This window comes from Marmota marmota, unplaced genomic scaffold (assembly GCF_001458135.2).
Source record: "Marmota marmota marmota unplaced genomic scaffold, marMar, whole genome shotgun sequence".
NCBI classification, from domain to species: domain Eukaryota; kingdom Metazoa; phylum Chordata; class Mammalia; order Rodentia; family Sciuridae; genus Marmota; species Marmota marmota.
In genome coordinates, this window is record NW_025999986.1 from 9,904 (window position 1) to 31,090 (window position 21,187).

Here is a 21,187-nt window from a genome sequence, read left to right on the forward strand (position 1 = left end):
ATATTCTTCAACTCCATCCATTCACCTGCAAATGCCATGATTTTATTCTCTTTATTGCTAAGTAATATTCCATTGTGTATATATGCCACATTTTCTTTATCCATTCATCTATTGAGGGGCATCTAGGTTGTTTACACAGTTTGGCTATTGTGAATTGTGCTGCTATAAACATTGATGTGGCTGCATAATTATAGTATTTCATTTCTTTGGGTATAGGAGTGGGATAGCTGGGTCAAAAGGTGGTTCCATTCCAAGTTTTTTTTTTTTAAGGAATCTTCATACTACTTTCCAGATTGGTTGACTTATTTTCCTACATCCTCAGCAACACTTATTGTTGCTTGTGTTCTTGATAACTGCTATTCTGACTCGAGTGAGATGAAACCTTAGAGTGGTTTTGATTTGCATTTCTCTACTTAATAGAGATGTTGAACATTTTTTCATGTTTTTGTTGATCAATTGTACATCTTCTTCTGAAAAGTGTCTATTCAATTCCTTAGCCCATTTATTGATTGGGTTGTTTGTGTTTTTGGGTGCTAAGTTTTTTAAGTACTTTATATATCATGGATATTAGTGCTCTATCTGTTGTGCCTGTGTGTGGAGAGAGATGACAGTGATTAGGAGACCAGTGTCTGAGATTGGGGTCCTTGATGACTTTATGGCTGTGGCATGCTTGGTGCCTGGGGAAAGTTTCTGTGCAAAGGTGCAGGTTGTCCGATTGCCATGGCAATGCTCTCCATGGGGAGACTGTGTTCCAGAGTCTTATCAGCCTTGACTTGGCTCTCAGGCACACAGCTCCTGGGAATGAAGGAATTCTCTTGTTAATACAACCACATTGTTTCACCAGTTCCACAGTCTGTGAACCTGCCTGCATAACAGTAACTTTAAACAATGGACTTTCTTGAGGACAACACAATGCTCCTAGCATTGCACATTGCAACTGTAGAATTTAACTGAGGAAGTAGCTGCCTAATGTTGCTAACTCTGTAACTTTCATGAATATAAAGAATAATGCTTGCATAGACTTTAATCTGAATAATTAATTTGTTTTTGTATGTAATTTGCCAGATTTTTTTTTTTAATTTTGCATCTGTGTTCATCAAGGATATTGGTCTGAAGTTTTCTTCCCTTGATGAGTCTTTGGCTTTGGTATCAGGATGATACTGGCTTCATAGAATGTGTTTGGATGGGTTCCCTCATTTTCTATTTGATGGAATAATTTGAGGAGTATTGGTATCAATTCTTCTCTGAAGTTCTTGTGGAACTCTGCTGAGAATCCATCTGGTCCCTGGCTTTTCTTGGTTAGTAGAGTTTTGATGGAGTCTTCTATTTCCTTGCTTGAAATTGATCTGTTTAAATTGTGTATGTCCTCCTGATTCAGTTTGGGCAGATCATATGCCTATAGAAATTTGTTGGTGTCTTTGGAAGTTTCTATTTTACTGGAGCATAAGTTTTCCAAATAGTTTCTAATTATCTTCTATATTTCGGTAGTGTCTGTTGTGATGTTTTCTTTTTCATCAAGAATTTTAGTAATTTTTTTTCCATATCCTCTTTTTTAATTAGGGTGGCTAAGGGTTTATCAATTTTATTTATTTTTTCAAAGAATCAGCTTTTTGTTTTGTAAATTTTTTCAATTATTTCTTTTGTTTCAATTTCATTGATTTCAATCCTGATTTTAATTATTTCCTGTATTCTACTACTTTTGGTATTGATTTGTTCTTCTTCTTCTAGGGCTAATAGATGCATTATCAGGCCACTTAATTGTTGACTTTTCTTCTTTTACTGATAGAGCTTAATACTATGAACTTTCCTCTTAGCACTGCCTTCATAGTCATAGTGTCCCAGATATTTTGGTATGTTATATTGGAATTCTCATTTACCTCGAAGATTTTCTTTATCTCCTCCCTTATGGCTTCCGGTATCCTTGAATTATTCAGTAGCACATTATTTAGTCTCCAGGTGTTGGAGTTGCTGCTATTTTTTATTTTATCGTTGATCTTAATTTCGTTCCATTATGGTCTGATACAATGCAGGGAGGTATCTCTATTTTTTATATATTTGCTAAGACTTGCTTGGTGGCATAACATATGGTTTATTTTAAAGAAGGAAGGGCTCGAGATGTGGCTCAAGTGGTAGTGCGCTCGCCTGGCATGCGTGCGGCCCAGGTTCAATCCTCAGCACCACACACAAACAAAGATGTTGTGTTCGCCGAAAACTAAAAAATAAATATTAAAAAAAAGATATTGTGTCCACCTAAAACTAAAAAATAAACATTTATAGAAAAAAGAAGGAGACATTTGCTGCTGAGAAAAAAATGTTTTCACTCGTTGGTGGATGAAATATTCTATATATGTCTGTTAAGTCTAAATTATTGATGGTATTACTGTGGTCTATAGTTTCATTGTTTAGGTTTTGTTTGGAAGATCTACCTAGTGGTGAGAGAGGTGTATTAAAGTCTCACCAGTATTATTGTGTTGTGCTCTATTGAAATTTATAAGTGCTTGATATGCATAGATGCTCCATTGTTTGGGGCATAAACATTTATAATTATTATGTTTTATTGAAGTATGAGTCCCTTAAGCCATATGAAATGTCCTTCTTTATGCCTTCTGATTGACTTTGGTTTGAAGTCAACTTTATCTGAGATGAGGATGGAAATACCTACTTGTTTACATGGTCCATGTGAGTGGTATGTTTTTCCCATCCTTTCACCTTCAGTCTGCTGATGTCTTTTTCAATAAGATGAGTCTCTTGAAGGCAACATAGTGTTGGGTCTTTTTTTAAATCCAATCAGCCAGTCTATGTCTTTTAATTGATGAGTTTAAGCCATTAAAATTCAGGGTTATTATTGAAATATGGTTTGTATTTTGATAATTTTGGTCTGAAAGGCTTTTTACTTGACTTGGTTTCTCCTTTAATTGTTTTTTTTTCCTTTAGTGTAGTTTCTCCTTTTGCTGATTTTCATTGTTGATTTTAATTTCCTCCTCATGGAATATTTGCCAAGGATATTGTGTAGTATAGGCTTTATTGTTGTATATTCTTTTAATTTACTTAAAATAGTTACCAAACTCCAAAGGTCTCAAGGCCTAGTCTAGCACCAGATGTTCTGTTATTTTCAAAGAGTAGATATGGTTGCATTGATTCTGGTTGTGTGGTTCAGTATACCATGTGGTTTTCCTTTCAGTAATTGTTCTCAGATCTGGATCATACCAGAATACACATTAGAAAAGTCCAAATGAGGGTTTTTGAAGAAGTCTACATGTCTTTACCATGCAACATCATATTGAATTAAGAACATAGGAATTCAACAACTAAATACTAAAAAAAAATCATGAATCTTCTTTCATAAATTGTAATTAAATTTATGACACTATTTCAAGGTTGAAGTGTGAGTTTTATAAATAAGTTTTAGAACTTTCAGGATGTCATGGGTTTTTTGACATCATTTGCATCCAAAAATAGGAATCAATAAAAAGATTCTCATATTATTTGTTAATGTCATTCAGAAATACAAATTATTTTATTAACATACTGATTCTTACCCACTTTCAAAAGGCATTTCTGGCTCTTCCAACATAAATGTTTCCAGGTAGTTATTATTTACTCATTGATTCATTATTATTATTATTATTATTATTATTCATTATTCATTATTATTTATTCATTGATTCAAAAGACTCAGCTTATATTGTTTAAAATTAACATTAAAACATACTTTTTGTCTTAATTCTATTTATTTTAATATTAAATAATAAATTCTTTAGTTAAACATAACATTACATACTATATCAGTAAACAAGAATTACAATGTTTTGAAGAGGTGATAAGATCTATATAAGTTGAGGTTGATAAACTCATGATTCTTTCACCCTAAACTTAAAGTGAAACCATACTGCTTCCAGAGACTCGGGTCAAAATGCAAGAGTTGTGTAATGTTTCATAGGTAACACTGACAGAAAGCCTATTGGTGCTATTTTATGTGGTGTGAATTTATGATGGTGAGCTTTAACTAATGAACTTATATTGTAATTAGAATTTAAAATGCTCCTTTTTCTACTCAATACAGTTACTAGCTCAATATTCAAACAGAAAATACTATTTTTTTGTATTTTCAGTAATATACTTTCCATACTGCACATAATCTAATATCATCCATACCTAAAGTGATTATAAAATGTCAGAAACAAAATATATTTGGCAAGAATAACACATGAGATTAGATAATTACTAAAAAAATTAATTATTAGAAAAACCATACAACCCTGTTAGTGTTAATAATTTTATTTGGGTTTGTGCACTTGAAAATGAAAATGTTCCTCACTAGGTTGCCTAAGGCCCTTTTACTTTCTTATTATTCAGGGTATAGATGAAGAAGTTGATTGTAGGAGTCACCACTCTCTAGCAGAGAGACATGAATTTGGGCTGGTCCCTTGTGATGGAGGAGGAAGGCTGAAGGTGCATGCTATTGGCTGGACCATAAAATAAGTAAACTGCAATGAGAGAAACATATACCAAAGGCTTTTTTTCTTCCTTCAGAAGGTGTAATTGTAGGAACAGCATGCCCAATGCTAGTGTAAAAGGCAAGAATTAAACATAGAGGAACAGCTATTTAAAAAATACACACCACAGAGAGTGCAAGCCTCTTTTTCACCACAGGCAGTGTTTATCAGAACTGGAATCTCACACAACAAGTGATCCAGTTTATTGACACCACACAACAGCAAATGTAATGTAAGAGTGGCCTCTGAGAAAGCAAACATCACTCCAGTCAGCCACTTAATGAATACTACTAAGATGCAAGTGCATTGATTTGTGATGAGGGTGTAGTGCAGGCCTGCAGATGGCCAATAGCAGTCAAAGTACATGATATCCAAGAGCAGACACATTCTGTGCCACCCCCCATTATATGGAAGATGTAAAGCTGAATTATACACCCAGTATAGATAATGCTCTTCTTACAGCTTACCAGATTAAATAACATCTGAGGCACAATGCTTGTGGTGTAACACATGTCTAAAAAGTAGAGGTTGGTGAGGAAGAAATACATGGGGCTGTGGAGACTAGGGTCTAGTTTGGACACCAGAACAATGGCAATGTTTCCCATCAAGGCCAGGAGGTATATTATGGGAAGTATAATGGATAGAGAAAACTCTAGCCAAGGCAGGTCCACAAAGCCTGGTAGAATAAACTCTTTAGTATTGCTTTCATTAATTATCATCATGCTCTTCAATTTGTTTCACTTGTAATAAGGAAGCAGCAAAAATTTAGAAAGAGTTATAACGAATTAAAAAGCATAACCACATATTGACCATACAATTATAAAGGATGGTGTACAATAATTCTTGGAGGAAAAAAGGAAAAGGTCTATCACTAGGTGACCAAATTTCCATCAAGAAACTATAAGAAATGGTAGTTACATTAAAAAATAGCTAAACATTATTAAACAGTTTCCTCCTTTGAATAAAAAAGACAGAGAGTAATGATCACCTCATGCTGAAAATTCAATAACAAGTAGAAGTGACTATGCTGGGGAAACCTCCAGACAGTGGTTTTCAATGTTCTCTAGCATAAAAATCAGCTGGGGAAGCTGTTACAATGAAGTTTACTAGTTTTTATCTCCAGGTGTCTGATAGAGTAACTATAGCATAGAGTCCTGGAGTCACATGAGTTCTTTTCACAGGCCATGTTGCAACATTTCAGAAGTCTTAGGAAGAGTAGAATACCAAGGTAGTGACAGTAGAAGAAGTGCTAAGAGTCATCATAATAGGCTCATCCTACTCTAACAAGTTGGTTGAATAGTTTTACTATCTCCATAGGGAGTGAGAAGTCTTTGGATTTAATCCAATCTCTACTCGCTACTTGGAATTGAGAAAGAAATCAAGCACCTTTAACATCAGTTATTTAGGCATAAATTGAGTGTGTGAAGGTACAACAAGAAAAGTTTCACCATGCTCAAAAATTTGCATAGTAACAGAAATGTTGGTGAGGATATGAAGGAAAAGGTACAATCATACAATTGCTGGTGGTATACTGTGGAAAGCAGTATGGAGATTCCTCAGAAAACTTGGAATGGAACTACCATTTGACCCAGTTATCTCACTCCTTGTTATGTACCAAAAGACTTAAAATCAGCATACAACAGTGACACAGCCACATCAATGTTTATAGCGGCTCAATACACAATCATCAGTATAATGGATAAAGAAAATGGTATTTTTATACCATAATATATTACTCAGCTCTAAAAATGAATGACTTTATGACTTTTGCAGTAAGTGGATGAGTCTGGAAACTATTATGGTCCGTGAAATAAGCCAATCCCCTCAAAACCAAAGGTTGAATGTTTTTTTCTGATATATGGGTACTAACACACAATGTTGTGTATGGGGGGAAGAAAAGAAATTGAGTGAATTAGACAGAGGGAATGAAGAGAAGGGAGTGGTAATAGGAAATACAGTAGAATAAATCAGACATAACTTTCCTATATTCATATGTGAGTACACCACCAATGAAACTTAATATCAGGTACAACCACAAGAATGGGATTCTACTAAGAAAAAGTTATACTCCATGTATGTATAATATGTCAAAATACACTCTACTATTATGTATATCTAAAAAAAATTAAAAGTCAAACCACAAAAAAGAAAGAATTGTGTACTTCTTTCTTGCATAACTATTACTTCAGACTTCCAATATTTGTTCTTTCATATTGTGTTTTAGACAATCTGTCCATCTTATAGAAGTTTTTCATTTATCAAGAAACTTTAACACTTAGTCTTAATAAAATAGTTTGGACAGGTCCCAGTGACCCACTAATGATAAGTAACTACAAATACATTTTCACATTAACTGCTGCAGGAGAAAAGTCAATATCCTGATTCAGGCCCAGAGATGTTTTTAAATATACAAGTTATTTTATGTTTCCAGGACATATTTCTTTATATTTTTGGCCAAAGACTATATTGAAAACAACAAAGTCAACAAGCTGAGTAAAACACTGTTGAGAGAGATGAATTAGGTAATGAAGGTTTTGATTTCATGTTGTGGATTTCATAAATCCACACTCCACCACAGTGTTCTATAAGAAACGGATATGGAGAGGGGAAGTTGGAATAGCATCCCAGCAACAACATTAAGACTGTGATGTTAATGTCAGCCAATTAGTAATTTCAAGGTACCATTCTCAGGGTTACAAAGCACAGTTTTCAAATTTTCTTATTTCATTATATCTGCTGTGCCATCTTGTAAGGAATCATAGAAAGCTACTCAGAGTTAAGATGTGAATGTTGACTTCTGATTATATGCTATCCTGCTATCCTAGTCCAGAAGAAATAACAATGGTAAAACAATAATAAATCCAAGCAATCCTTAATGAGTCACATTAGACAAAAACTCAAATATGTAAGGCTTTGTATCTACTAAATCAGTAGTACACAATCACCATCAGACCCTATCTAAAAGAAAATTTTAGTCTCCATATTTTAGGGTATAATAATCATTAATTCTTAGAGTCTCCTAATAACTGGAAAGGTAAATGTAAAGATCGAAATGTAATCAATGCCTTTAATGAGGTTGTGAGATATCAAGACAATAAATTTGGAGTTTAAAGATTTAAAAATAAATAAATAAATAAATAAACATCTGTCTTTCAAGGTGTTTTCTGAATTACTGTGGCCTTACCGTTTGTTTGACTATATCACTCAAGATATTATAGGAGCACAGAAAATTTAGGAACATCTCTGGGCCCAAATTTTCTTTCAAATAAAAATTCCATGGTGTGGAAGGGATGTGAAATAAGCACAGTCAGAATTATCATATTGATAAAACAAATTTTCTAAAAATTTCAGTCCACCCACATTATTAAATAATTGCAATATAAGATACATGTTTTCTATTAATGAAGCATTGTTATAGTCACTCTGTATCATTTTCTACCATGAACCATTCTTCAATTATTTATTTTTTCTTTTTCAATATCAAAAAATGATTTATTGAAATGTGCTCCATTCTTCAATTTTTTAAAGAGGAATTTTCAGTTTGGTCCTCTAGGAATTTTTTCAATTTTTTTTTATGTCAAAATCTGATGACAATCATCCATCCAGTATGCTTTCTGCAACTTTATATAATTTGTATTATTTTGGATTTTGTTCATATTTTCTCTTTATTAAGTATGGTTTTGACTGAATAGTGCACACTTTGTAGCCCCTTTTTTTTCTTCTTAAACCTTTATCATTTCCTGTGATAATGGCTAGCTTTTATGAAATATACAATATACAATATATTATCTATAGTCACCCTACTGTGCAAAAGAACACTAGAACTTATTACTCCTATGTAACTGATACTCTGCACTGTTGACTTGTTTTTCCCTTCCCCTTACTCTCTATAGCCTCTGGTAATCAGTATTCTACTCTCAATTTATGTAAGAATCCACATGTGAGTGAAATCATGAATTACTAATTGTTCTATGTCTAGGTTACTTATGTCTTCTAGTTCCATCCATATTGTTGTAAATGACAAAATTTTATCCATTTCTTGTGGCTGAATAGTACTCCATTCTATATGTATATACATTTCTTTATTGACTCATCAGTGGATGACACTTAGATTGATTCTATTTCTAGGCTACTATGAATAGTACTGCATTAATCAGATGATAACCAAAAATGCACTACACCAACCCAGTGTGTTAGAAAAATTGTAGTTCTGCATTTCTGAGAAACAAAAATTTTCCTGAAGATAGAAATGGCAGTAGACCTCTCCAGATAGACATATTGGCCAACTTATAACTAAAATAATTCATTCCCTTGATTTTATTATTTAAAATGAGACAAAGTAACAGAATATAACCAGCATGTTTCTAAAAGGGTTCATTGTCAGATTTCTATTACCAAAATATTAGCAAGAATGCCTGTTTCCAGTGAATTAAACTATTCCTATAGTACAGTGAGAAGATGCACACATACCAATGGCTCACATCTGAATGTAAATCCTTGAGCATTTGCTCCCATGTTTTCCTGTGTGCTTCCTTCTGACCCTTTGCTGTCAGTCTAATGAACTAGTCCTGATACACACTACCCAAAGTTAAAACAATTCATGTCCACGATGCATCTTTTCTAACAAAAATGTATTTACAGGTTGGCTAATTCACTAGCCCTGCTTTTTATTATACAGTATCACCTCAGGACATCTAGAAAGGTTAGATGTTATAAAATGAAATATTAACTTTGTGCATATTAAACTCAAGTACTTTACCAAAAATGCACATATAGATCTATGGTTATAATCTAAAATTGTCTTTCAGATATGAAAATACTAGCAAAGAGCACTTCTCCTCACCCTTTCTCTTTTTGCTCTTCATCATTTCAGTGACTAAGTTCAGGACTATGCCTAGCTCTAAGAGGCATATTAACAAAGATTATTCATAGAAGACAGTTCTTTCTAAAAACTAACAAAATGATATTGATTTAGGGATTATTTTGCTACTTCTAATAAATTTGGGGAATTAGGACTTATCCTTTAATACCCATTAATATTAACTAAAATGCACACAATGGCTAGACAAGCTGAACTAATCTGGGGCCCCGCAACCCACCACCCAGTGAGCCGTCAACATACTCAAAATGTCAAATTTAATAATTCCATTTTGCCTAAATGGCAACTAATTCTATGTAATAACAAAAATACATAAAAAAGCATCACTTTAGCCCTCTACTTTTACCATATGTTTGCACTTTTCAACATCTATAAAGAATAAATGTTTCCAACAAAGACTTACATTTCCCACAATATATATTTAATAAGCTGAATAAACTGTACACACCTAATAAATGACTAGATTTGAAGAAAAAAATCATTTTTATTTTTTATTTTTTTATTAGTTGTTCAAAATATTACATAGTTCTTGACATATCATATTTCATATATTTGATTCAAGTGGGTTATGAACTCCCATTTTTACCCCGTATCCAGATTGCAGAATCACATCGGTTATACATCCATGTTTTTACGTACTGCCATACTAGTGTCTGTTGTATTCTGCTGCCATTCCTATCCTCTACTATCCCCCCATCCCCTAATACATGGCTAGATTTAAAGAAAAAAAATCATTTTTAAAGGCTAGAATTTGAAAGTGTCTTCGAAACAGGAGCATTCTGGTCTAGAATGCTTTCCATCCTCATCTCTTATTAACCCATGGGTCAGATATATGCATCTTTAAGGCTTAGAGATGATTTTAACAATTTCACTTCCTAAATGGTTTTATGAAAAGTCTTTCCTACAAATTTTATTTTTAAAAATTGTTTTTAATACTTATTTTTCAGTTTGTTGGTGGACACAACATCTTTATTTTATTTATATGTGGTGCTGAGGATCAAACCCAGCACCCCACGCATGCCAGGTGAGCACATTACCACTTGAGCCACATCCCCAGCCCCTTTCCTACAAATTTTAACACAGAGTATACTCACTCTACTCTTACTAACTAGCTTACTAACTCTACTCTTGCCATACACTGGCAAACTCTTTAACATCTAGATAGACCAGATGTATGTTAGGATTCATTTGCCCTTTATAAACAGTATTTACACAGCATAGTAAAAAAAATTCACAGACATAAGGAACAAAGACCAATGTTGCTTCACAGAAAATACATTCGTATAAAGCCCTTTGGATTTTCTTTCCCTTCTTCCTTCCTGAACCATCACAAATATAATGTGTATTGCTTAGGGAAGTGTTTTCATCATTCCATTTCCCAAAGACAGTATTTTTTTAGAATTTTTCACAAAAGATATCTACAAAATGTTTTATCTACCACCTAAACTTTTAACATAATTTGTACATGTCTAAACATCTAGAAAGACTAGATGTTTCAAATAAGGATTTAAGTTTTCCAAATAGGTACATAAGTAATGATGAATAAGCTGCTTATTGTAACAGTGGTTATATCTGAATACTATAAAATTAGGACTCCTTTGTCCAGGATATACACAATGTATACAGTACAGCAAAATTAAATGAAATGCATGTTACAGGGAAAGTATAAGCTGAAATTTTCTACCACACTCTAACCAAACACCTTTTGCAGTTTATTTTTTCCCACCTCCCTCAATCCAATAAGTACAGATAGTATAGTATTCCAAGGTGGTTTAAGAAGTCCAGATACAGAATTTCCCAACACTGTTTTAAAACTATTTACAGAAAGTTCTATCCTACTACTTCCACTTTAAATATACCAATCAATTCTAAGTATATAGACTAGATATTTAATATAAGAACTTGTTCACTGTGCACAAAACACTGGTAAATAAAATTGCACACATAACAATGGTTATAATCTGAGACAATTTTTTCTAGTAATTTTAACACAAAACATATAAACTCGTTTACTAATTCTACTTTTATCATATGCTGGCAACCTCTTTGACATCTAAGATGACCATTTTATCTTGAACCTATCCCTTCTGACTTTCTTCTTCTCTTTTGGTCCAGTGAACAAGTACAGGCATATATAATGCTTAGAGATGGTTAAACAAATTCATATCCAGAAGTCATTTTCAGAGGAAAAGATTTCCTATGAATTTCAAAACCAAATGTACAAAATGTGCTAATTTTACTAATTACTTGGTCATATGCTGGCAATGACTTTAATATCTAGAGACTAGATTTTGCAAAATTTGGACTCATTTGTCCTTTGTATACATTATATATGCAGCAAAACAAAATGCACAAAACATACAAAAAACTGATGTCTGAAAATGTGCTTTACCTTTTGCAATTGCTTCTCTCCTATCTCCTCCACATCACTGCACAAATAAAGCTAGTACTATATTTCTCACAAAGGTCATTTAACAGTTACATTTCCAAAATACAATATTTCATATGAATTTTAGCAAAAAGATATTTACAAAATGATATACTACAACCTCTCCATTTAACATATATCTGGCACTTCTAAACATCTAGACAGACTAGAAATTTCAAGTAAGAACTCAATGTATTCACTATGTACATGATAGTCTTGAATAAGCTGTATACATGTAACAACGGTTCTAGTTTGAAAATGTCTTCAAAATGTGAGCATTCTGGTCCGTAACTTACTCAGTGGGTTATAACGCTCAAATTTTTAGAAGACAATCTTTCTTGGGAATTTTAATACAAAACAGACAAAATTTGTTTACTAATTCTACTTTTGTCATACACTGGCAAAATTTTTAACATCTAGAGTGACTAAATGTAGATTAGCACTTACTTGTCCTTTATACACCCTATGTACGCAGCAAATTAAGCAAAACCCATAGACCTAAGGAACATTGGTTACTCTTGCCTCATTTTAAGCACACGGCCATAGAGCTACAGGGAACGAGCACACAATGAATACCACTCAATAAGGGTTATGGCTATTGTCACCACCCACCCCAATCATTTCATATGAATTTTAACAAAAATAAATTAAAGATATGTATTATATTTTACTACTTATACTTTTAACATATTATCAGGCACTTTAGAACATCTAAAAAGAGTAGACATTTCAAAAAAGTACTTAGCATTTTTGACTACATATACTCTAATAAATATAAATAAAACATACACACAAAACAATGTGGTTAGAACACACACACACACACACACAAATGATGTCTTTTACCTATAACCAGTCTGGCACAGGATCTCCTCATGGTCAAAGTCCTCTCCATGTCCTCTAACTCACTGAACAAAAGTAGACAAGTGTCACTCCTAGAGGTGGTCTAACACCTCCATTTCAAAGTCATTTCCAAAAGACATTTATTTTCTGATATTTTTAAACAAATGTGCATTTATAACTTTCTCATACCATCCACATTCTTTACCTTGAGAATGTTCAGATATAGCCAAGGTTTTAACTGGTTGTTGTGTGTTGTGGGGGTGGTACTGGTTGATGGCAGATTTTCATATTATATACACAGACCTTCTACAGAGGGCCAGCAAATCTTCCCAAGTGGTGGTGGGCAGTTTCAGTTGGCCAATGTGGTGTGCTCCTTTATGTTTCTTTGGTAGAAGGAAAATGAGTTGCCTGGCTGATGACCATTCCACCGTGTCCTCTGGGGATTGGCTCACCTACCTGGTTGGTTAAGGCCTTTGCTCTTGTGGAATAAGTAGTGATCTCAGGGAACCTGAATCTTGGTCACTCAGAGCCTAACTGCCCGTTCGCTGTCTAACGGTGCCTGAGCTCTGGGCTTCCATTCAGCATGTTGGCCCTCAAAGTCCCTGAGGCCTTCACGGCTTCGAAGTCCACTGCACTCCTCCCTGCACCATGTCCACTGCCACCAGAAAGCAACACATTCTTAGCATGGCCTTCACCTGGGCCAGACAGGATTGGGTCATGAGACCTGGAAGCCTTCCGGTCTGAGCTCCTACCAGTGCTCACCACCACCAGGTCATCCTATCATCCCGGCAGGGAGAGGCTCATGGGTCCACCACAGCCTGGGTGATCCTGTGCAACTGCAGCTGGGCCTCAGGGTATCTTTCCAGGCTCAAGCTCACCCTGGCCTGGATTCAAGGTCCCAGGGTTAGGGGTACAAGACCCCTGGGTATCTCATCACCTTCCACCATCCCCTTATTGTTCTTCCTCTATAGATTTTCCTTTTATATATATTCTATCCATTTTCCCTATCCTTTCATATTCTGTTCATGTGTGTCTTTACAGGTATATATATTTGGCACTGAGGATTAGACTCAAGGGCACACTTTACCACTGAGCTTACCCTCTTTATTTAGAGACAGGGGCTTGCTATTTTACTTAGGGCCTCACTTAGCAATTGAAGTTGGCTTTAAACTGGCAATGTTCTAAACTCAGCCTCCTGAGTCACTGCTTGGTGTTTTCTACATAAACATAAGGTGAAATTCCCTGTGATTTATTTATATAAGCAAGTAAGACGTGATTTTGTCAAATCCAATCTGCATTTCCTCCTTTACCTGTCCCTCATCCATCTTAATCTCTTCTCTTCTTCTCTAATCTTCCAAATATCATTACATATCTGATCCCCTTTGCCTTCTTTCCCTTATTTTGCTCTAGCATCCATGTATGAGAGAAAACATTTGACCTTTGATTTTCTGAGTCTCTCTTAGCATGGTGTTACCTATTTCCATCCATTTACTGAAAAATGCCATTATTTCATTCTTCTTTATGGTTGAGTAAAACCTCCATTGCCACAGTATGGCTGGGCACAAATCATGAACTCCCCAGGAATCCCTGTGAGAACTCCAAAGTAGCAGGCGCCTGAGGTGGACAGCAGGAGTCTATATACAATTGAATACACAGCCTGTTTCTATCCAGATCATGCAGTCACAGCAATTATACACAGCTTAACTTAATTATCATCATCTTAATGGCTTGCCTCTTAACCATTACTTCTGGCAAAAAATGCCAGGGGCCATTACAACTCGGCTGTGGCTCTCAACATCTCCCCCCTTCTGTTTAATTAAACACCAAGCATGTGGCTTAGGAACCGTGCCTGTCTTAGGTTGTCCAATACTACATATTGTCCTTACCTGTCATCAGATGAGCTGACCTCAAGGCATCAGCCTCCTGTCTTAGGTTGGTACCATTGCAATTGGATCTTACCCATCATTGACTACCGGTCCAGCATATAGCCATACTTGTGGATAGGCCTTTGTACAAGTGGGGGGTGAGGTTCTTTGTCTCACCTCTGTTGGCCCCCAAATTTGGCCTTTGCACCAGTAGGGGGGGTGAAATTCTTTGCCTCACCTCTGTTGGCCCCCAAATTTTAGCTGAACGACCATCACAAGCAGAAGGGAGGGGGATACAAAAATGCCATGGCACCAAGCCAAATGATGGCTCCTTTTGGAAAAATTGTACCATTGATAACACCATCAGCAAAGATCCCCCAGCATTACCACAATTCGCTGCACCAACAGATAGTTCACAATGCATACAAGTGATACATAGTCCAGGCAAGTTCTGCAAGCAGTTCAAAGCAGAGGAATCTGTCAATATGTCCATTTCCTCCCAAAGTAAATCAACTCCTTGATTGAGCATCACTTGTTGAGTTACATTATTCATTGATGCATCAGTTTATACAGTTTACTGTGATGGCTATCAAAGAAGCTATAGTTTGGTTTTATCTTTGTCTTCACTGTCACTGGGATGAAGATAGGAATTCTGACAATGATGGCTAAAAAAAATTATGTAGCATTCCAGAAGGCACTAAAACACCAATTTTCTGAACAATCTACATTATTCTGAACAGAATTATTAAATATAATGAAAAGGAAAGGTCAAAGTAAACAAACAGATCTGTTAACCTCCTTTTTTGTTCACATTTTAAAACAATCCTCAACAGCTGTTTACCCAAATTAAATTAAACCACTTAAATCACATGAATAAAAAAAATTGGATCCATTTTTTCATGAGTGATCCTCATATATAATATATGGACATACACACATACAGACATACAATACAAAACACAAGTGTGCACACATAACATACAACACATAAGACAATAGTAAAGGCCTTGTAGCTTTTCACAGGTGAAATCTCCATTGCAATGTTTAAAAACTCCAGTCAAAAAATAGAAGTAATCAGAAAAACATTAACCTAGGTGTGTATGAGCTCAAAAAATAAAATAGAACTTTATGATGTGGGAAAGGGCAATAATAAAATAGATATTGCAAAAAAGCATCCTGGTTACCACCTAGGTTTGACTCTTCTTTTGATATTCCATCCTTCTTCCTGTAACTTGCATAATGGGTCTGAAGGTATTCCCACAAGCAAGCCCCAAGTTTTTTTACATTTGAAATAGGCTTTAATGGTGTTCATTATTTATTAGCCTCCAGGTGTGGGAGAACCACTGTTGCAGATGTAAGGATATCAGCTGTTATGGATTTGAGCCGAATCATCTTCTTTTTGGTCTGTAGAAATCACTTTAGTTAATCTCTCTGGAATCCAAATTGGCTGCTGTTCTCTCCTCAGTCATTCCCCGCAGGGGCGACCATATGCTGCAGTCTGGCTGGACACAAATCACGAGCCACTCAAGCAGGAACAAACTTTATTTCCTAACTCACTTGAACACCACCCACGCCCAGGCACACCACACACCAACAGGAACTCCCTGCACCGGGAACCTCACCAACCAATGCAAACTCCCCAGGAATCCCTGAGAGAACTCCAAAGTAGCACTCCCTCCCCCAGGTGGACAGCAGGGGTTTATAAACAATTGAATACACAGCCTGTTTCAATCCAGGGTCATCCAGTCACAGCAATTATACACAGCTTAACTTAATTATCATCATCTTAATGGCTCAGCCCTCTCAACCATTACTTCTGGCACAAATGCCAGGGGCCGTTCCGACTGGCTGTGGCTCTCAACACTCCGTTGTGTATCTATTCCACATTTTCTTTATCCATTCATCTGTTGATGGGCATGGGGACTCATTCCCTAATTTGGCTATTGTATTATCCTGCCCTAACATTGAAGTAACTGTATGGCTGGAGTAAGTTGAACTTACTTCTTTTGGATAAATACCAAGGAGTGGAATAGCTGGGTCATATAGTGGTTCCATTACTAGTTATTTTTAGGGGGGGAGTGGTGGACAGGGGGATCTCCAAAATACTTTCCAGAGTGAGTGTACTAAATTGTAGTTCATCAAGAATGCATGAATATACATTTCCTCCACATTTATTGTTATTTTCATTCTTGATTCTTGCCATTTTGACTGGAGTGAAATGAAATCTCAGTATAGTTTTAATTTGCATTTCTTTGATTTCTAGAAATGTTGAATATCTCTTTATTTATTGGTTTATCATTTGTATTTCTTCTTTTGAGTAATGTCTATTTAGTTATTTTGCCCATTTATTGTGGGTTATTTGTTTATTGGTCTTAAGTTTTTGAATTCTTTGTATAGTCTGGATTGTAATCTCCTGCCAGAGAAGCAGCTGACCAACATCATCTCTTTGTCGTTGTAAATATATGGAACTGTTATTTGTGAATTTTAAATAAAACTAAAGTAAACAGAACTTTAAACTTTAAAATTAATAAAGGAAATAGGAAAATATTAAGGACTTTGAAATGGGCAAGGATTCTTTGGAAGAGATGGCAAAAGCACAGGAAACAAAAAAAATAGAAAATGAGAGTAAATAAAAATGAAAAAGTTTTTGAATAACAAAGGAAACAATCCTCATAATGAAAAAGCAACTACAAAATATTTGTAGAGAAATATTTGCAATAAGCATATGAAAAAGGGTTAACATTTAGAGTACATAAAGAACTCACGACTCAATAGTAAGAAAAACAATGTAATTTAAATACTGACAGTACACTTATGGAGAAATTTATAGCCAACAAGTATATTTAAAATGCTCATCATCACTAATCATACTGAAATGCAAATTGAAGGCACAATGAGATATCCTCTCACTATAGTTAGAATGGCTATGATCAAAAGGACAATAACACCAATAACAAATGTTGGTGATGCCATGGAGAAAAGGGAACACTCCTATACACTTAGTATGAATGCAAATCAGTACAACTATTACAGAAAACAGTATGGACATTTCTCAAGAAATTAACAACAGTACTATCATATGATTCAGCAATCCATACATACATATCCATCCATACATACATACATACATACATACAATTCCATACATGTACACAACAGAATAGTATACAGTCATAAAGAATAAAACTGTGTCACTTGCGACAATATGGATGGAACTGGATATTATTATTTTAATCAAAAAAGACAGGCACAGAAAGACAAATAACACATGATCTCTCTCATATGTAGCTTATAAAAATTTTGATCTCATGGAAGTTGAGAGTAGAATAGTGGTTATCAGGAGCATTGAGGGATGGTAAATACTGAAAAAATAGCACACAAATTACAGTCAACTAGGAGTAATAATTTCTGGCAATGTATTGCACATTAGGGCGGTTTCAGATAAAATAGTATCTTATATATTTAAAAATAAAGAATTTTAAATATTTTCACTATAAAGAAATGAAAAATATTTGAGGAGATATAGTAAGTTATATTAAACATTCTTCAATGCATATGTGTTTCAAAATATCACTGTTCTCATAGACCATTTTTTTCTATTTCTGTTTGCCTCAGACTGCATAATTTCGAATGACCTGTCTTTGAGCTCACTTATTGTTTCATCCGCTTGATCAAGTCTGCTTTTGCAACACTCTGAAATTTTCTAGTTCAGTATTTTGTTCTGTTTGATCTTTTTTTTTCATGATTTCTTTTGTTGATCTTCTCATTTTGTTCATGTATTATCTTTCTGGGGTTTTTTTGTTGGGTGTGTGTGTGTGTGTGTGTGTTTTCTTACAGTTCCCTGAGAGAATTGCAAAAAGTAGTCTTAAAAATAATTATTTTAAATTCTTTGTTAGGTAATTTATCAATTTACATTTCTTTAAGATCAATTACTGGTGTTGAGTTTATTCCTTTGGTGGGAATAATTCCTTTGTTGTTTCCTTGATTGCTTGTGTTCCTACAAAAGCACTGATGTCTGTGCATTTGAACAAGCAGGCACATAGTCCAGTCTTTACTTGTTGTCTTCCACAGGGACAGACTTTTACCATTCCACCATTAGAGATTCTGATCAGTTCATTTGCCATTCTCCATGAATACCTTATTCCCTGAGTTCTCAGGTAGGCTGGTTGAAATACTGTGTAAGGTGGTGCATGAGCCTGATGACTAGGTCTATGGAATTGGGCTTGTAGGCAGAGTTATGTCTTTTGGGGTAGGTCTGGATCCTTTGCTTATTGGGGCTAGTCTAGTATGAGATTTTTCTGGGGTGTAATTTTTGTCTGGGTTGTAGGATTGGGCTGAGAGCTTGTGTTGTGAGGGCATGTATAAAGTCTGTTTCCACAGGGGATGACCTTAAGGTCTGGGTCCACAGAGTCCTACTCAGTACTGGGGGAACGATAAATCTGAGTCTAAAAGTTTGGTCATTTTCTGGGATGAACGTGAAAGCTGGATTCCTAGGACTGGACCTGGAGTTTTGGTCCATGGATGCCAATCTGGCCCAGGACCTACTGGGGTGATCCAAACTCTTGGTCTACTGAACTGAGCTTGGAGCCTAGTTCCAGAGGATGTTGGGACTATGGAGACTGTCTTGCTGATTGGGTTTTTCCTGGCCCTGGGACAGGCCTGGAAACTGATTCTATAGCAGTGGTTCCATATCCTGATTCTGTGGAGGCTGGCCTTGCTTAATAATCTATTGGGATGACCTTAGACCCTGAGTCTGCTAAGGAGGCCTGGACCCATAATGTATAGGATGTACAAGCAGTTGCTGGCCTGGTATCTGAGATTTCTCTTTATTCATGTTTTGAAATTTTTGTTTAAGAACACATAACCATTAAGATCTATTTTGTATTTTTTATCTCTATCATTTATTTTTAATCTTACTGTTAAATTTTACCAAATTCTTAGTACTTAAAACATAGACATTCATGGTGGGAAGACAGTAAATATCTAGCTAGTACTTTGATTTCCAGAGACAAATGTCACAAATATTATGAAGGCTCACCAAAACAGCAGGAGTGCTAGGAACTTTAGTAGAGGAATAGGTAAATGCTAATGAAAATAAATAAAAAAATAATTAATTGCTTTACAAGGACAGCTTAAATAGGATAACCCAGTGCACACTATACTTTTCTAAATATATTAAAACTTTTTCTGATGAAGTCACAAATAAAAGAATGAACAAGGCTCATCATCATAGAAAATGTCTGTTTATTGAGGAACAGCTCTGCATATTTATAGAGCCAGGGTGGCTTGACGGTTAGCATGGGGTGCTTTTTGATTGGTGGGTAAGGATCAGCTGAGCCAGCAGGGATAGTCTGATTGGTGGGTAAGGATCAGGTGAGCCAGCAGGGCTCAACATTGGATGGCTCTTCTTGGGGGTTGGGGAAGTTAGTCTTTGGAGCTGGGGCGACTCCCAACATTCCCCCCTCTTTGTTATTAAAAGAGAGTGGGCGTCCACTCATTCTGGCTGCTTCCTGCTGAAATGGGGCAGTGTGGGAGAAAGAGAGGAGGAAAGTAAGGAGCCCTCACAGGAGGGCAGAGAAGATCTGTATCAAGGAAAGTTCCTTGCCACCACAGATCCAATGATGACGTCAGTCTATTTGGCATAGGTCTCGACTGGAGGTACCATCAGTAGCCAGGAGTTGGTAATTCCTGAGGAGAAGCTGGTTAAAAGCTTGATTAGAAATTTTACGCACCTCAGTCTGAATGAACTTTATGATAGGGGGAAGGAACAGGCACATGGAGTTTTTATAGCCCAAATCTAATGGGATCTCTGGGTCTGCAAGCTGCCTTCTTGGCCCAAGGGGGGGTTAAGTGTTCAATCCTGAGTGTGTGGGAGGGGTTGAGTGTTCAGCCTTGAGTGGGGGCTTGGGCATTTGGGCTTGAAGCAAACAGGTGATATAGAACCAGACAGAGGGTTTGAGAAGCCGGGTCATTCTGCAGCTAACTTTGTTTGGCAGGCCTGCAGACCAGCCTATCCTGCACCTAACACCCTTAATTCCATTCTTTATTCCTAGTCCAATCTAGCTCCCCACCCCTCTCTATTAAGGCTGTTCTTCAAACTTTCTCCTAACTGGGTGTACCAGCTTGCTTCTCTCTTTGCCTTTCTTGATGGAAGCCAAGGGAGGACAGTGGCCCATTGTTACCATATTTCCCTTTGAGAGCAGTCAGCTCTCTCCAGGTTTTATGTAAAACACCTCAACTTTTAATACTGATACTTGAAATTCTTATGAAACTGGGAGGGTAAACAAAACACACATGTTCCTCCTTAGGCCCAGAATGCAACTGGTAAGGTTCTTTCTTATGATCACACTTATTCAGGGGTCACCATACTCTGGACACCTAAGTGGTTTGTCAGAAGGACAACACACAATGATCCCACTATAGGCCAGATTCAAGCAAGTGGGGGGGTCTGGCTGGAGGGGGCCCTAAGGGTCACTTGCCTGAAACTTCAGACATAGGGTGAAGAGAGGACCCCAGAGGGGAGCATTGACAAGAGTACTTAATGACAGGTGATGATCATTGGCTCTTCTGATGAAGGTGTAGGAGTGCCAGATTTAAGCCTGGAAATGTGAATCCAGGGGGGTAAGTTGGTTATTAGATAGCTTGAGTTTGGCCACCAAGGGAGTGCACCTGAGCA

The 21,187-nt window shown here is 36.0% G+C and overlaps 1 pseudogene; it reads right to left on the reverse strand.

Moving 5' to 3' along the window:
• Nucleotides 1-4,295: 4,295 nt before the first annotated feature.
• Nucleotides 4,296-5,218, reverse strand: LOC107160780 (annotated as a pseudogene).
• Between the last annotated feature and the right edge of the window lie 15,969 nt (nt 5,219-21,187).